The sequence below is a fragment of the Pinus tabuliformis genome, chromosome 8 (assembly GCF_031772625.1).
Source record: "Pinus tabuliformis cultivar Carrire ecotype Pingquan chromosome 8, CPIR1, whole genome shotgun sequence".
NCBI lineage: Eukaryota > Viridiplantae > Streptophyta > Pinopsida > Pinales > Pinaceae > Pinus > Pinus tabuliformis.
The window spans coordinates 1,021,289,659-1,021,308,333 of record NC_142294.1 but is presented as its reverse complement, the minus strand read 5'-3'; positions in this window follow the sequence as shown (position 1 = coordinate 1,021,308,333).

The window sequence follows — 18,675 nt, the reverse complement described above, 5'->3', positions numbered from 1 at the left end:
TTTAGAGTTGCTGGAGCAACCACACTTGGTAGAAGTGTTGCATGCAGAATATTCTAGAGGTACAGGATCGGGTTTGAGTTGAAGCCTTTCTTGTTGAGAGGGAGTGTTGAAAATGGCAACAAGAAATGCTAAAAATAGAAGTGCTAAAAATAGCACTGCTATAAATAGCAGTTTGGGTACCAGTGATGGATTGGGCAACAAGGAATGAAAAATGAAAGTGCTAAAAATAACATTCTATTTTTAGCAGTTTGGGATGGATTCCAATTTTAGTCAGTTCTTGGACTAAAATAGGAAGTAAAATTCGAATTTGAACTTAACAGTTGTTTGAAAATAAATTAATTAATTGACCATTAGTTAATTAGTTGTGAAAAATCAAACATGAAGTCTATGTGAGGACATGCAATAGTTTCTCCATTAATTGAGGAATTTATCCATCAGTTAAGGAGATAAGGATGAGTTCTAATTTGAGTTGTAATCATTTGGCTCAGTTAACTGAGTCAAGTCCAGTTAGATTGATTTAAACAGTTTGTTTAAATTAATTGTGAGTTCAGTTAGTTAATGCATGCTTGCATATAACTGCTGCACTTCAAATAACTGAATATTCTCTCATGAATAGCTCATGCATGTCAGTTCAGAAAGAGACCCAGTTGAGATCAGAGGATGGATAGTACACTATCAGTTGGATGGATTTTCCCTATAAAGGAAGCTCATCCATGGAGAAGGATTTATCTCCTTCAGGACTGCGTAGTTTGATCAGAGGTTAGTGGGAAGAGGACAATTCCACAATTGGCTGCACTAGACCCCAATCAAAATTGCGCAAAGAAATAGGAGGCTTGGAGGGTAGACCAGAGGTTAGATAGAGGCCTTTGACTATCTATGAGCAGCAGAGGTTTTGTAGAGAGAGCATGATAGCTTTTGAGCTGATTCTTTTTGTAATACTGGCTATATTTCCACTTGTATGATAATATAGAGTTGGGGTTTTAGGCTGAGGATTTCCCTGGGTTATATCTTCTGTGTTATGTGTGATTGATTCCTTCTTATCAGTTATATGTGTTCTTATTGATGTTTCTCATGTTTGATTAAGCTTCCGCTAAATTGGTTGTAGAAGTAGATCAAGTATTTTGCTTTAGTATATTGCATTATCAGGTGATCTACAGGTGGGAATTTCTACATGGTATCAGAGCTAGCTGATTTGTAGAAAAATTCTACATGTCTTATATAAGAGTTATATCAACTCTTTTTCCTCTATTCCAAGCTTCTGAGCCAACTAGTTGCTTTCTCCCATCTTCTTGTTTTCATAAGGAAAACTCATTTTCTGCATTTCCAGAACTTACATACTCCTTTATATTTTCATTAACAAATATATCTCAAAGAACAATTTGTCTTTCATCCTGAAAAACACATTCAATAGTTAATAATTCAAAATCAGAAAACATATTACATTTTCCATCTCTTTCCTCAATAACTCTACTCAAAGTTTTATTTGATTTGTCATCCTTTTGATGTGCATATGACATGTCAAACTTGTCATATCCTCCTTCATGTTGTCTAATTTCTGAATTTTGTTCTGTGTTCTTCTCTTTGCCCTTCCTTCCTTTCATATTTCTTTTCATTCTTCCCTTTTCTTCCTTACAAATCTGTAAGCCACTAAGTTTCCTTTTCCCTTTCTCTTTCTTTTCAATCAAAATATGCCAATTTATAATTTTAGAAGCTAAAGTTCTCTTTGTTTCTGTACAGGAAACAAATTCACCATATACAACGGATTTTCCATTCCACTGTAAAGTCCCTTTTACAATAGTAAAAATTACTGTTAACACCATGAATATCACACTCCATTGAACACCTTTGCTGCTCACTGCAAATGCATAGTTCACGAAATCATCCTTGCCTTCATCCTCTGAGATTGCCATTCTCTTTTCAATTTGTTGATTACATTCACTTTCACTCTTTTTGCAATGTGTACAAATAACATTGTCTTCAATTTTTTGTTGTGCATCAGCCTCTGCCAACCTATTCGCAAGTTCTTGATTCTCCTCTTTTACTTTCCTCTTCATAGCCTTTTCTGGACTAACTGTACCTCCTTGGACTGAATTCTCCTTATAAATTTCTGTTTTATCATCTTCCATAGTGAAATCTCTAGTAAGAGAACTTTCCATTAATGCTCCATTATATCTTTTCTAGACAATTTCTTGCCCATTAACTATCAATACAGGTTCATAATTTTTGAATAAAAATTGAAGAGATAATCCCATTACCTCAAGTGTTTCCACTGTACATATACTCTTGTTTTATCCTGTCATAAGGCTATCTTCATAGCTCTTTTCTACTTCTTCTTTTGCAATCCACAATTTCCTTTTGTCTTCATACTGTCTACCATTATTTTGCCAAGTCTTACTAGATTCATCATCTTCAACTTCCATAGTAGTCTTTAACAATTTTCCATGTTTAGTGTCTTTGAACACATGTTCAATTAAGAACTGTTCTATTACAACCATCTCTTTTAACAACTTCATTTCTTCATCAACCTGCATAAACACATCTTCTAAAGATTGTTCATCACCTACAATCATACACAAAGCATTAGTTTCAAAAATACAAGGTTCCTCTTCCTTTGATGTCTTAATCATCATATCTCTCTGCTGATCCAAACTTGTCCAACAGTTCAAAATATCATCAATAATTCCTTCCTCATCAAAGTAAGCTTCTTTCTCAGGTGTACAATAGCCATCTTTCACCTTTAACTCAACTGCTCTGAGTTCCTCTCTTAATATGATGTACATTCTCCTCTTTATCTGTTTCTGCAACAACTTCCTTTTAATCTTCTTTCTTTTCATAGTCCAACCATACCTTTGGCGCCTTTCGCACTCTTCAAGCAACATTCTTATTGCATCAATACTTGCTTTCAATTTAGTAATGTCTTTGTCAAGTACATATTGACTCATCTTCTTTCCTTTGCCATTTTCCTTGGCATCTTTCTTCCTTCTATTGTGGCTTCTCTCATGACTTCTAATAGTCACTTAAATTCTTTATGTGGACTCCCTTTGCCCACTATGAGCTTACAATAATCCTCTCTCATTTCTTTGTAACAAGTCTTTACTTGTCACCTTCACCAAGTCATCATCTTGGTATATTTCCTTGGATTTCTACAACAAAACCTCTTTTGAGCACTCTTTCTCCTCAGATTCCAATGCTGTTAGGATCTTGTAACCAATGCTCACCTATCTCTCTCTCTGTTTCGAAAATTCTACTATTCTCTTCTTTCTACAACAATCTCCTTTGCTGAATTTGCAACTAACACAACTTCTCTTCCCTTTACACAGTCAGTTGCTGTGTGTTTGCTGCTATCATTCTATTCACTATGAAAATAATTCAAATTAGACCAAATATCAAATATGATTCATACCTGAGATATATTCCAATGATCTTATCTCCCTAAGCTTTCACTGGCTTGGAAAATAAACATGTTGCTTTACTTTTCACTATCTACAATTTAGTTCTTCTTCCTGTTAGTGTCAGTCTTTCCAGCCTTCCTCTAGTGATCAAATATGCTCTTACAAAGTGGTCTCAGAGTTTCCAAGTCAAATTTTGTCATTTCAAAGAGTTTTCAAGCAAAATTTGGTCACTAGGTATCAGGTCTAGGGTTTGCTCCCACTCTTTTCAAAGTTGCCCAAATGCCCATCTATGTCACTATTCAGCTGAGTCTATCATCATTCATAGGGTTTTCATTATCATCTCAGTGTCTAATGAGTCATTTTACACCTTGTTCATGCTTCAGTTGCGCCTAGGTAAGGTCATTTTCCTCTCCTAGGGTTTTGAAGGCGATTTCTCGTGGACGGTCAAATCATTGACAAAACTTGTATCCAGATGTTCATACACCTTCCCCTATCCTTCATGTACCTTATCAAATTCTTCCCATCACTGAGATCCCCCAAATTCCTCATTTTTGCACAAACCCTAGTTTCTAGCTACAACCTGGCAATTTTCTAGGGGCCTGTGTTTTGCCCTTTTGGACCCCTTCCCCTCACTCAATCTCTGAGATTACACACTTTCCGCTTCCTAACATCCCTCCCCACTCCAAAAATTTCCCCAAGAATTTAGAAGCGCCCTATCCCCTTCATTTCGCTCCATTTCGACAAAATTCCTTGTTTCACACATCGGGACAAGTCGCACTCAAATGATGTTCTAGAGCAATAAAAGATGAATTTTGGAAAACGAGAGAGGTTTTTGTCCATAACATGCCAAAGAAGAAAAACCTCCTTCACTTTTTGCACAGGTGTCATGGTTTTAGAGAAATGTCAAAATTACAATCGCCAGATCCAAGGAGGTTTGGCCAAGGCACTAAAACGACGGAAAAGGCCCGATCCACTTCAAATTTTGGCCAAAGACTCTTTGACTGAGCATGGTACTTGATTCGGGACTCTCAGCCCAAATTTCAAGAAATTTGGAGAAAATTTTGTCAATTGTGAATTTTTTGTGCCATACACAGGTTTTCCTCCCCAACGGGTCTCACCCCCCGCGCGACCCTTTCATTTGGCTACTCCGTTCCGGGAAAACTCGGCATTTCTAGATTTTTCATGAAAAGTTACACATGCTCACACATTTCCAAGAGATTTTATGAAGTTTTGGGCCTCCAGAAAGTCAAAAAACAAGCAAAAAATGACTTTCTGCCACATTTTTGACACACAGAAAGCAGTCTTGGGAGATTGCAATTTTGGAGGGGTACATGGCAACCAAATTCAGAAATTCCACTTGGGTTGGAAAGTATACATCTATACCTTTCCAAAAATCCCACTTTTGCCTCATTTGGACACCTAAAAGTGCCTCAAAAGTTCCTCCAAAGGCGCGCGACCCGTCCAGGAAATGCGCGCGACCCATCAGGCAATTTTCACAATTTTTCACTTACAGCTCATGGATTCGCTCAGCTTTTACTAGTTTTGACTTTTGATGGGATTTTTCACCCTCTTTGATGTAATTTATGTATTTTCATGTTGATATGACACTTATTTACCTTCTCTAGAAGATTCATTCATGAAATAACATGCATTTAATGAATGAATTGGTTTCCTAGCTTATAGAGGCAAGTTGTTTTGATTGCCTAATTTTCAGTGCTTAGTTTAGAATTGGTTGAAACAGCTCCTAGGATAGTGAGATCGACCCCTAGAGGCAGGGAAAGATGTTAGATGATCTATATTATGTACTCTCTTGCTAATTTTCATGGTTGGACTCTTGAGGGAGAAGCTCTTATTTTATTACTCACTGTATCTCTGCAATTTTTGGCAAAGGAAGACCAGGGTTTTGCAGTCCTTTTTGGGATTCTTGTGGTCACATGTATTGATGGTGTGTTTCTCTTTGTACTTGTAAGTGTGTTATGTGAATCATTTCCTTACTTTTCCTTTTGCAAATTAGGCAAATGAAGTGTTAAAGTAGAATTCATGACTGTCATGCTCTGCTTTTAAGTTTGCTTGATATCAATGTTTTCAACTGTTTAAGGGGAATTCAAGTTTATTGCTTGCTCTCCTTAACTCCTCACCAGTCATTCTCATCCATCCATCTCTATTAAAGGCATCAATATTGTTTCCTACCTCACCCCAAAGAACCCCCTGCAAAAACTTTGTCCAATCCCCGCACCTAAAATTGCCATTTCCCCAATTTTCCACCAAAAACCCTAAAAATCTCAAATCAACCCTTTTGATCAGTTTACTAGCCTAAAATCAGTGTTACCCTATTGGTTATCTCGCCCATGGAAGATCTTTATCGAGATAGACCGGAGAGAGCCCTCTCCTGCCCCATAGGGCTAGCTACGAGGCTAAGTGGTTTGATGTTGCCTTGAGGTTTACCTTTCTCAGCCTGAGGTGAAATTTCAAGCGCTAACATATTGGCGACCATACTGGGGAGAACAAACTTGTTTGTGGATTGATGTGTTTGTTTCATAAGTCTTAGATGGAGCCTGAAGTTATGCCAGGTAGCCTTCGAAACGCTTTTGCTTTGCATAAGCGGAAGTAGATAAACGCTGCTTCAGTCAATCTCCGTGAGCTTGTGGATACAACACTTCATTTGCATTTTACCCCAGTGCATGTATCAAGTTCAGATCTGATTGTTGATTGTGGACAATGATCAGACACTTGAAGGGCTGAAATCATTCACTTGGCGACTCTAAATCAGTTTCGAGATCAGATCCAAAGACTCCACTGGAGGATGATCCCGACCAGCAAAAACATGAAAGGACAACATGGACAGATCAGGTATTCAAGTTGGAATTTCATCCAAGACATTTTGTTCTTTGTCATAAATTATTTCTTCTCTTTTCCCAAGAATGTTAAGAAGGCTTTACAAAGTATACTGTGTTTGAGAAGAGATCTTCAGCCTGCAGTTGATTCTTTCCCTTTGAAGATTGTGAATGCTAAAGATTTGCATACCTTTGAGTTTGATCAAGACCTTTCTTCTAAATTTTGTGATGACCATCTTCAAATTGATGAACCCAAAGAGACCAAGACCGATTCTATACTTGCTGTACATACCCCTATACCTTGTAAAATTCCAGATCGGTATAAACCTCTTGTTTTACCTCTTGTTCTCCATGATTTCCCCAAAAGTTATGATATATACTTGCCGAGGTTTGATGGTGAAAGTAAGAATGTCAAAGCTGAGCAACATGTGCAGAATTTTGAGAATTTTCTAGATCTTTTTTGAAGTTGATGATGAAGATGTTAGTATAAGGCTTTTTGCTCTTTCTTTGCAAGATAAAGTGAAGAGTTGGTTCAAAGCCCTGCCTGATGCGAGCATCTCAGATTTCCAGCAGTTTGTCAAAGTTTTTCTCGACAGGTGGATGATCGGGCATAACCTTTTCTTGATTGTAGAAGAGTACAACCAGCTGAAAAGACTACCAGGGGAGACAGTACAACAATTTTCTGCCAGATTTAATCAAGTTTATTATTCGATGCCAGTTGATATAAGACATTCTCCTAGATCTGCTCTCTTGCACAATCCGGGTGTCTTTGATCCGGAGATGGAGTTTCAGCTGAGAGAAAGGGATATTACAACACTTCATGAGATGCAAAACAATGCAGTAAATGTAGAGGCGCATCTGCTGATCCGAAGGGCAAGGTTGAAAGAAGAAGAGATGAAAAACATAGATCCGGCCGAATCGACATCTCTAGAGGTAAAGCTTGACATTTTGGTAAGTGCAGTAGAAAGGATGATGGACAAGATCACCGCAAGAAATGGTTATGATGTTCAAGCTCATGGCTCATTGATTGAAGAAGAACAAGTTGCTGATCCAAAACATTTTGTTTCTTATCCTAGTTGTCATAGATCTGATAATGATTGTTTTGTAGATCACCTTGGTGAAGAAAGAACTGTTGATATGACCTGCATGCTTGATGATATGTTTTATACCGATGATTTGCCTCAATATGATCAGTATGATGATGATTATGTTCTCCAAACAGAAGCTAATCTTGCAGACAAATCAACAGCTAGTTTGTGGAAGGAGGAAGTTCATTTTCAGCAGTTTGAAAACAATGTTCAGCCATCACATATCAGCTATGACAGTGATGAGGAAAGTGCAGCAAAGTTTGAAGTAAGTGAAGGATCTTTACCTTTTTGTTTTGATTCATGTCAGTTCATTAGAGACAACTTCCATGAACTTAGAAATCAATTGTCAACAAGTCTTGATCTAGACCATCTTGAAGGCAATAAAAACCTTGTTCCAGACTTCTCATATTCAGATTTGCAGCCCCCAAATGCCATTGGTTGTCAAGTTGCAGATGAAGGCATGGAAGCTGACATATTTGATCAAATGATACAAGAAGGTTCCCTACCATTCTGTTTTGAATCATTTCAGTATTTGAAGGGAAATTTGCATAGTCCATCTTCAGTGAAGAATGAGCAGCATGTAGGCAATCATGTAATCACAATGGAACCAATAGAAATGGGATTGCAGCAGTCTTTTCAAGTTTTTCATGATCCAATAGCTGATGTTTTGGATGAGGTTTGCAGTCAAAGTTTTTCTCCATTGTCTATATGTGAGCTTGAAACATGTGCTGATATGAACTTGATCCGGCAGCCGGTTTCTTTGTCATTTTCAGCAGAGGTCTCGTCACAAGGCTCAGATCAAAGTTTGCATTCATGGTATGAGGAGAAGAGAAATCCATTGGATGAGCTAAGTTCCAGTGTGCTTGAATTTCATGATCCTTATGCAGTGTTTTTGGAGGCGGATAGAGAATTCATATCATCCAACGGATCTGTTTCCAAGTTGTCATGGGAGTTTCCTTTCAGTAGTTCTTTCTTGTTGATCATAAGCGAGCACTTGCGGAGAATTCAAACAACAGACGTGATACTTACTTGGTTGCATTGGTTGTTTCATTTCACTTGATCAGGTGATGAATGAAACTGTTAGAGTAGGTTTTGATGAATAAGCTCCCCTTTGAGCATCATTTCCAGTTTTTCGGTTGTGTTTAAGTATTGAGTCAGTTTTTAGTTGAGTGAGAGTCAATTTGTGTTGTCAAGTCATCATTTTTCAGTCATGCCTTTCAGCTTGAGTTTTTGACTCCATTGCCCAATGGATGAAGGCACTGTCTAGCTCTTCCAGAGATCTGCGGTTCTTGGCACCTCCAAGGAGCTACCATCCCCATCGGAGCCAATGTTAGTGTCATTCTTTCCAGCCTTCCTCCAGTGATCAAATATGCTCTTACAAAGTGGTCTCAGAGTTTCCAAGTCAAATTTTGTCATTTCAAAGAGTTTTCAAGAAAAATTTGGTCACTAGGCATCAGGTCTAGGGTTTACTCCCACTCTTTTCAAAGTTGCCCAAATGCCCATCTATGTCACTATTCAGCTGAGTCTATCATCATTCATAGGGTTGTCATTATTATCTCAGTGTCTAATGAGTCATTTTACACCTTGTTCATGCTTCAGTTGCGCCTAGGTAAGGTCATTTCCCTCTCCTAGGGTTTTGAAGGCTATTTCTCGTGGACGGTCAAATCATTGGCAAAACTTGTATCCAGATGTTCATACACCTTCCCCTATCCTTCATGTACCTTATCAAATGCTTCCCATCACTGAGATCCCCCAAATTCCTCATTTTTGCACAAACCCTAGTTTCTAGCTACAACCTAGCAATTTTCTAGGTTTGGCCTGTGTTTTGCCCTTTTGGACCCCTTCCCCTCACTCAATCTCTGAGATTCCACTTTTCCCTGCTTCCTAACATCCCTCCCCACTCCCAAAAATTTCCCCAAGAATTTAGAAGCCCCCTATCCCCTTCATTTCGCTCCATTTCGACAAAAATTCCTTGTTTCACACTCAAATGATGTTCCAGAGCAATAAAAGATGAATTTTGGAAAACTGAGAGAGGTTTTTGTCCATAACATGCCAAAGAAGAAAAACCTCCTTCACTTTTTGCACAGGTGTCATGGTTTTAGAGAAATGTCAAAATTGCAATCGCTAGATCCAAGGAGGTTGGTCAAGGCACTAAAACGACGGAAAACGCCCGATCCACTTCAAATTTTGGCCAAAGCCTCTTTGAATGAGCATGGTACTTGATTGGGGACTCTCAGCCCAAATTTCAAGAAATTTGGAGAAAATTTTTTCAATTGTGAATTTTTTGTGCCATACACAGGTTTTCCTCCCCAACGGGTCTCACCCCCCACGCGAACCTTTCATTTGGCTACTCCGTTCTGGGAAAACTTAGTATTTCTGGATTTGTCATGAAAAGTTACACATGCTCACCCATTGCCAAGAGATTTTATGAAGTTTTGGGCCTCCAGAATGTTGTAGCTCTGATCCAAAAGATATATGAGAATAGAAATAACCCAATAATAACAAGATCAAATATAGATAAATGCTTCTTTATTAATCTCAAAACCCTTAAGGTAGGGCAACACCATACATTCACTCCTTAAGGAAGGAGAGCACTCCACAAGCCATATGCCTGTTCATACAATAATACTTCTCTTCATATCTCTCCATGTGGAGTCTCTAGCCTCTATATAGGCCTCATACATACAATACCATGCATCATTACCATGGTTCCCTCATACCATCAACTAATACCATGGGCCCATTACCTTATTATTAACTACTTGTGGTCCCTTACATGACATGGGTTAACCACCTTATTTATTACTATGGCCCATCCCATTATTACATTATTACCTTGGGTACCTCCCTTGGTACCCCATATTATCCCCCCTAGGTACATAACATTCCACCCCCCTAAGCATGTTTCGTCCCCGAAACATGGGAAGAAAACAAATAATAAGATCTACTCAAAAGAGTAGTCCACTGATACCATGCACGTGCATCTAGCCATCCAAGAGAAAGGTGAACCCTCGATCTCGCTGGTGCCTCGCTCACTTGAGATGGAAGTTGACCGTGGCAGTTCTGTTGTGTTGATGTGTAGTAGGTGGATCGTCTCTCCTTTGGTTTCCATCTTGATGGTTGTCTTGCGGGGTGATGTGGGTGATGATATGTTGAAGTTTTAACCCACGATGGCTTTTGCTTGACTTCACCCTGCTGTGGTGCCTGTTGTGGTTTCTTCTTTTTCAATATGACTTCAACCACTGAGCCCTCCTCTGATGTATCATCACCTGTAACCTTTTCTTCTGCAGCCTTTATTTGTGTTTGATTGTCGATTATCAAAGGCTCATCATCTGATATGTCAGTCCCTTGAACATCTTCTGCTTCAGCCTCCATGTGCTCTACCTGTTTATGGATGGAAATATCCTGTAATGTAATTTTCTTCTTTTTATACCATAGCTTCAGGAATTTCTTCTGCACATTAATATTGATAGTACCCACGGATTCCATCCAAGGATATCCCAAAACAATATCCATATTATCCATCTCTGAAGCATAAAAATCACCATGCAACACATATTTATCCATAGAAATCTTCAAATCCTTATAGATTTGAACATCCTTATCATCCACCTGTGTATGTTCAATTTTTTTTGCTAGGACTTGCAATTTTTTTGCCAAATTAACACTAATAAAATTATGTTTACAACTAGGATTGATAGAAACAATGATCTGCTCTTTCTGAATCAATCCATGAATCTGCAATAAGGATATACCAGTAGGAAGTAACCCTTTAGGTTCCATAGTTTCCTTATTTTCTATAAAAATAAAATCTTTGCTAGGCAATGTGATCTGACGAGCTAACTGGCAAGCCTCCTTCCACGTGGAAGGGTGGTGAAGTAGAACTTGAGCTTTGATGGCTTCTTTAAGACCGAAGATAAAACATTCCTTGAAGAATGTATCTGTGAGACCTTAGTGCGGAAGACTAAGGCTTCAAAAGCGATAATATATTCCTCCACTGTACCAGTCTGTCGGAGCTTAGTGAGACGACCCAAAAAAGAGTCTTCCTGTTCAAAGCGATCTAGGCCCGCCATCACAAAAATATTGGCGAAAAATTGAAATGGTCACAGATCCGTCAATATTGCTCAGAATCCCTATTATAACCTATTTTTAGAAATGGAACAACCATTCTGCATCTGCCCATGTGATAGAAATCCTGATTCAGACACTAGAATTTCAGATCTGCGCTGCTACTCTCCCGGCGTCACCCAAAATTTCTGCAAAAAGAGCTGATTTTAAATCAGCGATATCTCCCTCATCCGGACTCCGATTCGACTGATGTTTTTTTTGAAATCATGTGTTTTTTCACAAAGATTTCAGATCTATAATTAGATCTTGCAGATCTGGCACCAAGACTTCTAGATCTGCGCCACAAACTCGCTGTCCTGAAAATTGTCTGCAACCCCACTGATTTTTAAATCAGTGATATCTCCTTCATCCGGACTCCGATTCAACTGATTTTTTTTTTTTTAATTTAGGTATTTTTTCACAAGGAATACAGATATGTAATTAGATTCTGCAGATCAGGCACCAAAAGGTATAGATCTGATCTGCAATTTCGCCACCCAAAAATCCCTGCAAAAAAAAAATAAAAAATAAAAATAAAAAATAAATAAATAAATAAATAAATTCTCCACGTTTTCCCAAGAAAGTGCTTTGATACCACTTGTTGTAGCTCTGATCCAAAAGATATATGAGAATAGAAATAACCCAATAATAACAAGATCAAATATAGATAAATTCTTCTTTATTAATCTCAAAACCCTTAAGGTAGGGCAACACCATACATTCACTCCTTAAGGAAGGAGAATACTCCACAAGCCATATGCCTGTTCATACAATAATACTTCTCTTCATATTCATATCTCTCCATGTGGAGTCTCTAGCCTCTATATAGGCCTCATACATACAATACCATGCATCATTACCATGGTTTCCTCATACCATCAACTAATACCATGGGCCCTTTACATTATTATTAACTACTTGTGGTCCCTTACATGACATGGGTTAACCACCTTATTTATTACTATGGCCCATCCCATTATTACATTATTACCTTGGGTACCTCCTTTGGTACCCCATATTATCCCCCCTAGGTATATTTCTCTCTAAAAAAAAAAAATTCTCCACGGTTTGCCCAAGAAAGTGCTCTGATACCACTTGTTGTAGCTCTGATCCAAAAGATATATGAGAATAGAAATAACCCAATAATAACAAGATCAAATATAGATAAATTGCAATCGCTAGATCCAAGGAGGTTGGTCAAGGCACTAAAACGACGGAAAAGGCCCGATCCACTTCAAATTTTGGCCAAAGCCTCTTTGAATGAGCATGGTACTTGATTGGGGACTCTCAGCCCAAATTTCAAGAAATTTGGAGAAAATTTTTTCAATTGTGAATTTTTTGTGCCATACACAGGTTTTCCTCCCCAACGGGTCTCACCCCCCGTGCGAACCTTTCATTTGGCTACTCCGTTCTGGGAAAACTTAGCATTTCTGGATTTGTCATGAAAAGTTACACATGCTCACCCATTGCCAAGAGATTTTATGAAGTTTTGGGCCTCCAGAATGTTGTAGCTCTGATCCAAAAGATATATGAGAATAGAAATAACCCAATAATAACAAGATCAAATATAGATAAATGCTTCTTTATTAATCTCAAAACCCTTAAGGTAGGGCAACACCATACATTCACTCCTTAAGGAAGGAGAGCACTCCACAAGCCATATGCCTGTTCATACAATAATACTTCTCTTCATATCTATCCATGTGGAGTCTCTAGCCTCTATATAGGCCTCATACATACAATCCCATGCATCATTACCATGGTTCCCTCATACCATCAACTAATACCATGGGCCCATTACCTATTATTAACTACTTGTGGTACCTTACATGACATGGGTTAACCACCTTATTTATTACTATGGCCCATCCCATTTTTACATTATTACCTTGGGTACCTCCCTTGGTACCCCATATTATCCCCCCTAGGTAGGTATATAACACAGAAAGTCAAAAAACAAGCAAAAAATGACTTTCTGCCACATTTTTGACACACAGAAATTAGTCTTGGGAGATTGCAATTTTGGAGGGGTAAATGACAACCAAATTCAGAAATTCCACTTGGGTTAGAAAGTAGACATCCAGACCTTTCCAACAAGCCCAATTTTGCCTCATTTTCACACCTGAAAGTGCCTCAAAAGTGCCTCCAAAGGCGCGCGACCCGTCCAGGAAATGCGCGTGATCCATCAGGCAATTTTCACAATTTTTCACTTACAGCTCATGGATTCGCCCAACTTTTACTAGTTTTGACTTTTGATGGGATTTTTCACCCTCTTTGATGTGATTTATGTATTTTCATGTTGATATGACACTTATTTACCTTCTCTAGAAGATTCATTCATGAAATAGCATGCATTTAATGAATGAATTGGTTTCCTAGCTTATAGAGGCAAGTTGTTTTGATTGCCTAATTTTCAGTGCTTAGTTTAGAATTGGTTGAAACAGCTCCTAGGTTAGTGAGCTCGATCCCTAGAGGCAGGGAAAGATGTTAGATGATCTATATTATGTACTCTCTTTCTCATTTTCATGGTTGGACTCTTGAGGGAGAAGCTCTGATTGTATTACTCACTGTATCTCTGCAATTTTTGGCAAAGGAAGACCAGGGTTTTGCAGTCCTTTTTTGGATTCTTGTGGTCACATGTATTGATGGTGTGTTTCTCTTTGTACTTGTAAATGTGTTATGTGAATCATTTCCTTACTTTTCCTTCTGCAAATTAGGCAAATGAAGTGTTAAAGTAGAATTCATGACTGTCATGCTCTGATTTTAAGTTTGCTTGATATCAATGTTTTCAACTGTTTAAGGGGAATTCAAGTTTATTGCTTGCTCTCCTTAACTCCTCACCAGTCATTCTCATCCATCCATCTCTAATAAAGGCATCAATATTGTTTCCTACCCCGCCCCAAAGAACCCCCTGCGAAAACTGTGTCCAATCCCCGCACCTAAAATTGCCATTTCCCCAATTTTCCACCAAAAACCCTAAAAATACGAAATCAACCCTTTTGATCAGTTTACTAGCCTAAAATCAGTGTTACCCTATTGGTTATCTCGCCCATGGAAGATATTTATCGAAATAGACCGGAGAGAGCCCTCTCCTGCCCCGTAGGGCTAGCTACGAGGCTAAGTGGTTTGATGTTGCCTTGAGGTTTACCTTTCTCAGCCTGAGGTGAAATTTCAAGCGCTAACACTTCCAACTAATTTTCTTTTCCTTATGAGAATATCCATGTTCTATTCATGACCTTACAACATCTCTCACTACAATTTCTTCACTTGCTCCCTTGTCCTTTGTCACAGATACGTGGCTGCAATTTCTTGTTGCTACTTGCATTCTCATAAATATACCATTAAAGTTTTTAAAACCTACAAGATCCTTCCCTGATTTTTCTTCCTCAAACCTTTTTCCGTAGTCTGCCTTGAATGGAATGACTGAAGTCTTCATTCCCTGCAATATTTCAGGATTCTTCTCTTCATAAAATATTTTGTGTTCTGATCTCCCAAGACCAATTCCTTTCAGATTATAACTCTCTGCATCTGGATCTATTACCAATGAAAATTCTACAGATACTGAGAATAAATTCAGTCTTTGAACAAAAAACCTCAAAGAGCACTAGTCAAGCTCTGATACCAAAAATGATGTAGCCATGTGGACACAATTCCCCAATTCAACAATCAAATACTCTACCCATGAATTTTCCATAATCACGGAAGCTATTTCCTCCTTATAAAGCCTTCTACGCGCTTCAACGGATAATCCGTTTGTTATAAAACCTTTTAAAAACACCAATGAGTAGGAGATATCCTTCACATAACTTCTTAAATTTACTCAACCTTTAATCACTGATTTCAAGCCACATCGTTATTCTCTACGTTGGATTGAGAAGGACGACTTTTCTGATAGATGTACGCACAGGTTCTCAAGGATGACTGGTCTCCAAAACGTTAAGAGAAAAACCTCTATCACTGATCTGGTAATCTAACTTTCCATTGACTAGAAAGAGGGTAAAACAGAGTATTCCTCCAATGCCTTTCAAGGCAGGCTCATATCTTCAACAGAATCGAAATTTAGGCAGTAACTCAAATATATTCGATTGCTAGCACTTAACTCAATGATCGGCGCTACCCTTGGTAATTGGATGTTAAATTAAATTACTATTTAACTCCCAAAGAGATTGAATTTGCTCCACAACGCCCACCCAATGGGCATTCGTAACTGGTTTTTCATAAATACCATTTTTGTTATTCATAGGAAACAATGACGAACACTGTCACAGGACCATGCTCTATATCATGAGTTTAGGTCTTGCAATCTCGTTTCCTTAGCTGATTTCAACAAGACAAAATCTTATTGTTGCGCAATGCCTTTTTCCCTGAACGAATTTGGACTCCCTTTTTATGATTGCAACGCTATCATATTCTTGAGCTAATTGCAATGACAAGAATCTCATTCAACGTCCCTTGGAGATTCATTTACATGAATGAAACTATGGATGGTATCCTCTCCGAACAACCATTGATCATGCTACTAAGATTTCGACTCTGGAGTTCTCTAAATAACAGAACATATTAACTTCCATGCAATCCGATCATTTCAACCCTGAATCAACTAGTGATTGTGGCTAAGGATTAGCATGCCTAGCACATTCTCTTGCTGTCCTTTTCCTTGAGTTGCCAATGCTGTTACCGAGCCCTTATTCATAATTTTATAGTTTAACAAAGAAACCAATTAAATGGAACACATAAAACTTGCAGTTCATCATATATCCATTAAAACTTTGTCCATTATTCTCAAATTCGTATAGGCATTAACGTAATTAGTGCACTGGAATTCTTTACTGAATTCAACATCATATCAATAACATATAGATTTACAGAGGCCAATCCGACCTGATTCACATTAATTTCCCATTCTAGCTATAAGCCAATACTTGGCTCTAAAGCCTCTAGCATGCACAAACACCTCTCCTCTATTCCTATCTAATCCCTCGTTTGCTCCTCAAATTGCATTATTAAAGAAAAGGATTCTGATATCAGATTCTAGTTCAGGTCCAAAAAATCCTCCTTAACAACTCATAAGATATTCTAGTTCCACAAAATCCTCACTCTTCCTACGATTACTCACTCATCCCTAAGATATCTACACTCACGAGATATTATTCATTAATCAAATTGCATTAAATCTCTTTAGAAATTAAAAGTAAACTTAGGAAAAATAAACAAAATAATTAAGGGAACCCACTCCCTTTAGTAAATGTGTGATAAGACTCCTAGGTCTTATAAACCTTGAAGAATGCTCCTGCATCAAAATTAAGTGTTATTTCCTTTTTTAAGAGAGTTTGTTTCTTCTTTTCAATGAGGGTTTTTAATCATTTGTCTTGGTTATTGATTTTGTTAAAATAATTTCATGTTACAGTTCTAATCTACGTGAATGTTTTTTATTCAATAATCTATTCGCATTTCATTTTTTACTGCATTGAAAATTGAAAAGGAAAAAAAAATATTTTCTCATGCATTAGGGCTTAGAATTTTTTAATTGGAATAAGCTGAAGATCTTGTGTGAAAGTTCTTGTTTGCTGCATAATTGTTTAAAAGTTCTTCCCTTATTTAGATATATCTGCATTGAATGAAAATAGTTTTATAGTTTCATTTTAAGGAGTTCAGGTGAATTCGTTTTGATTCATGAAACTGAAACCTTAATTAAGATAAAAATTAAAATTTATCAATTAACCCAAGGAGCATTTGGAACATTAAGGGCACATTATTGGTCTAGGCTAGAAGATGTTTTCTAACGTCTCTAAACGTAAGAGCTGTTATTATTTTTCAACATTACATCCCGAGGACGACACTCCACATACAATGAGTATACCGAAAGGCCCCCATCGTATGGTGTTATAGACATTTTTGGGCACTGCAACCCCAATCATAAATGTCCATAAACCAAGGGCTCCTAAGTCCCTAAAAGTGTTGTTCTAATCCCTAAAAGAACAAGGTCAACTGATTACAACATCTCCCAGAAGTTCTCCATGAAAAACTACTCAGAACTGGTAAAAAATGGACCATCTCACCTGCTCCATGGTCAAAGTGCGCTGCATCCCACCTAAATTCACACGGGAGGTGCGATGCATACAGAAAAGCCCTTCTATAGGGTGCGATGGGCGGGAGTGGACAAATGGCAGGGTCAATCTGTGAGGTGGAGGATCATGGAATCTTCCAGAAACTTCTCTTGTGACACTTGCCTCTTTGCATTCGCCCAGGGATTAGTAAGAGATCATCAATTTCCAAGTGGAATCAAGAACTATCAGAGAGAGGACACTAATAAAATCTCAAAAGATGACTCACCCCCCTTTCAAACATCTATATATGGATCCCTCATCCCAGAGATCCGGAGGCTGGAATTTTGTATCTTGTAAGGAAGTGCTGCTGGTTTCTTGGTGTAACATCATAGTGTTGGGTTATCTAAGCTTTTCATGAGGTGAAGAAGGGCTTTCTTGCTGAGAGGATGACGTTGGGTCAGAACAATTGGTTGTAATCCTCTTTGCTATTCTTGATTATTAATAAAGCTATTCAAGTTTTCCTCCACATTCTTGTATGGTTGATGATATATGCATTTGTGTGGTCAATATATATCTGGTCCTATATTGTTTATGATTGTAGATCTCTGTTCTTGGATAGTGTTATGCTGCTTTGATTCCACAGGTGCTCTTTGAAGCTGGGTAGACGAGGAAGCGAGTGGCAAAGACCTATCAGAAGGGAGAGGAATCAAGCAAGGAACCAAGCACAAGACAGAGGTTGGTCTCCTTTTTCCCCCTCTTATCTACTTCTCATAAAGGAAAACGAAAGTGGTTTTAGTTTGTTTGTTTCTAAGGTAGCTACTAGCCTTAGTGGGACTAGCAGCTCTGCATAGACACTAGATTTCCTGATAACAAAATGGCGACTCCGCTGGGGAGCGAATAGATTGTTTGTTTGTCTATATTTGTTTTCTTTATAAACTTACAGATGGAGCCTGAAGTCAAGCCAGCTAGCCTTCGAAATGCATTTGCTATGCAAGTGCAAAGTAGATCAATGCTGCTTCAGTCTATCTCTGGATTTTGTTTATAAACTGAACAATCGATTTACAAGATCTATAATTGCCCTTGTGGTGGCTCTAGTAACCTCCTTAGATATACCCCTGTGATTTATTTACTGATTACCACTTTCTCGGCCAAAATCCTGAGTTGTGCTACAAACTGTGATCAAGAACTGGATCAAAAGTATCGCACT